This window comes from Primulina huaijiensis, chromosome 4 (genome assembly GCF_012295235.1).
Source record: "Primulina huaijiensis isolate GDHJ02 chromosome 4, ASM1229523v2, whole genome shotgun sequence".
NCBI classification, from domain to species: Eukaryota; Viridiplantae; Streptophyta; class Magnoliopsida; order Lamiales; family Gesneriaceae; genus Primulina; species Primulina huaijiensis.
In genome coordinates, this window is record NC_133309.1 from 6,273,572 (window position 1) to 6,276,899 (window position 3,328).

At 30.6% G+C, this 3,328-nt stretch overlaps 1 non-coding gene across 1 annotated transcript in view; it reads left to right on the plus strand.

Moving 5' to 3' along the window:
- Positions 1–24, plus strand: part of LOC140975999 (28S ribosomal RNA) — a 3,376-nt gene extending 3,352 nt beyond the window's left edge. The window contains exon 1 of the ribosomal RNA XR_012175133.1: positions 1–24. This exon is cut by the window's left edge and continues 3,352 nt beyond it. This is a non-coding gene — a ribosomal RNA (28S ribosomal RNA).
- Positions 25–3,328: the final 3,304 nt, after the last annotated feature.

Below are 3,328 nucleotides of genomic sequence, written 5' to 3' on the forward strand. Positions count from 1 at the left end.
CTGCCCTTCGTCGATCCTATTCGTCCCTCCCCCACGTCTCAAATAGCACATCGAAACAATATCGGAGGCTGTTCGGCCCATTCACCCTGCACGGACAACTCTTTTGGCGGGCAAAGTCTTGGAACGAGAATTTTTATGTCCCAAGTGTACGAGCCCCGACAGCAAGTTTTTCCTGCGTCCCTGATCGCACAAGTCTGAAAGGCCCAACACCGTGATTTTTCCAATTCCCAAATTGCTAGGATCATGGTCAAAGATATTCTCACTCGCGTGGGAAATAGCTTTATTCCCCCGAGCTATTTTTTTTTCCCCATAGTTTTCGCCTGTAAGGAATCTGTTGTCACTTGATTGTTGCACTCCCAAGAGCAGGTTGTCCACAAGTTGTATAATTCGGGGAGTCCGATACCGTATCCACAGGGAAGCTAAGGTAATTACAAGTCCACTACAATGTCTTTTTGTTTTGTTTTTGTTTTTGTTTCTTTTTAATTTTAATTGTTTGAATCTTTAATGGGTAAATTTTAATTGTTCAAATTTTAATTTAAGTAGTTGAGATTAAAGGATCCACTCTTGGTATTTTAATAAAATTAACATTAACGAACAATATTGAAATCCACTTAATAAAATGGTTCCAATATATTAAATAATCATATTTATATTATGTTATAAATTATTATCTTATAAGTATATAATATATACCAAAACTTATAAATGTGGTCAAGTATTTATTGTGCTATATATATTTGTAAACACTAAATCAAGGTTCCCACTTTAAATGGTTGGTAAAACCAAACAAACATTTAAATGGTACCAATAAATTAATACTATGATATATTCATATATAATAAATCAAGGAATCCAAGTTAAATGGTTAGTAAAACCAAACTAACATTTAAATGGTTCCAAGAATTTAGTGTAACATATAGCAACAATAAATCAAAACTCCCACTTATAAGTAGGGTATAAAAATGCTTAAAGAAATAAATATAACATAAACAATAAATAATGATTAAATAATATAAAACATAGATTCTTACCTTTTAATAACCTTATTATCATGCCAAGAGTTTCACCTTATCATCTCAACTTTAGGAAGTTAGCTATTCATTATTCAAAGTGTAAAACTTTGAATATGAAATTAACAAGCTAATTGTATTTAAATTAGCATGGTCAAAATACTAGAGCATTTGACCAAGTAATTTGAGAGATATGGTCAAAATACTAGAGCATGGTAAAACTGCCACTCCTTTGATAACTTTATTTGTTGCTTAATTTGATCCCAATTGTGAGAGGATTTTTATCTCATGCTTGTCAACAATATTGTAGATATTATAATCAACTTTCTACAGGNAAATTTGCTTCTTCCTATAAAAAGAAACATGTGGATAATTGAGTTGTCTAGTTGTGGTATTTTTTTTAAACCATTTGACCAAGTAATTTGAGAGATATGGTCAAAATACTAGAGCATGGTAAAACTGCCACTCCTTTGATAACTTTATTTGTTGCTTAATTTGATCCCAATTGTGAGAGGATTTTTATCTCATGCTTGTCAACAATATTGTAGATAGTATAATCAACTTTCTACAGGTCCAAGAATCATCTTAATCCCATTTGCAACGCCAAGTTTATTCTTGTTTTATCGAACCTGTAAAAAATAGTAAAAACTTGTAATTACACAAGAACTTATATTTTATACAATTTATTATAAAACATATAATATTTAAACATTTAATAAAACAAAAACTATATATTTATATTATAAAACATTTAATTAATGTACAATTTTTATGTTTATCGCACCTCCCAACCAGCTTACTGCTAGTCCCTAGCAATTTAAGCGTTCATAGCAATACAAAACATATTGATTAATTTAAATAGAAATGTAATCAAAACTATCTAAGTGTTTAAATTAAATTTGAAAACTGTCAAAGTTATATCAAGATCATCATAATTATAATTTATGAAATAATTTGAGATAATCAATTCAAAGCTTATTTCAGGTAGTTAAATGTACACGGCCTTCAGAAATTCCTAGTAAGAGTCTCAACTCCATATGTTACAAAGATAAATGCTCAGAAAAATGGTTTACAGAATGCAGACAGACAAACGAGCCAAACTAATCAAAAGATAGAAAATCCATTGATTCAAAATATAGTTGTTCTTATTATATATTTTTTCCTGATATATATATATATTTTTTCATAACATCATGGAATCAGACTAAGCATAGATCTCTTGACCACATCTTTATTTAATTTGTACAATAAATTTCTTTCTCTCTTTCTTATTTTTATGAGAGATATATGGGTCGTATCATATAACTTAAAAATTACATAGATCTTCAATATCTTTCTTTTTATATTTTTCTCCTTTTTTTTTCAGGAAATATCATTTTTTTTTCAAAATAAGAACTCAAGATCTAAACAATAGATAGTCTCTCTCATGATCAATATGATAGGGGATCGAATAAGGTTCCCAAAGTCACAATGGAAGTTTCAAAATTTGTTTTTCATCAAGAAAACCGAGCACCTCATTTCTATAATGTGTAGCAAATACAAAAACACAAAAATGACAATCATAGTGTGTTTAGAAATGTACCTATCAATCTCAAAGATTGATGTGATGGCTCCAACCAAGTTGTAAACAACTTGGCTCTTCAAAGGCAAGACAAATCTACAAGCTCTCCTTGTTCTTGAGTCCTTCCTTCAAAATCAAGCCCACCACTAACTAGGAAGATCCACCTTACACTTGCACTAGAAAATGTATGGCATTTTTCTTTGAGAAGAGTATATTTTCTTCAACCAAAATGAAGAGAAAAATTGAGAGAGAAAGTACTCAATATTTCGGCCAAAGTGATTCTAGAGTGGAGGGAGGAGAGTTTTCTTTGTTGTTGAAAAAGTTAGACTAGGCATGTGCATGCCATGCCTTGGATATTGAAAAAGTTGTCTCCCAACCCTTCACCTCCCATGCATGCAATTTTATTTGATTTTTAACAAATAAAAATCCATCAACTTAATTTAATTATCTCAAACATATTTGAGACTAATTAAATATTACTTGAATTTACTCAAGTCTACTAGTTAAATAATTATTCCAATTGGACNGCATCAGAATTTTCAATCATTTTTGCGATTCTTTCATACATAGAAGAAACTTTTAATTCCTCACCAATCGTAACACCTGTAATATTTCATTCAGCTAAAGCTGTAGAAATAATACCCAAAACCTGACTACCTCNTTGATTCGAACTAAACATGTCCTTATTTGAGCATACCCCAATTGCTCCATTCTTACTTATCAACTCCTTGATAACAAGAACGTCAGAACTCAAGTC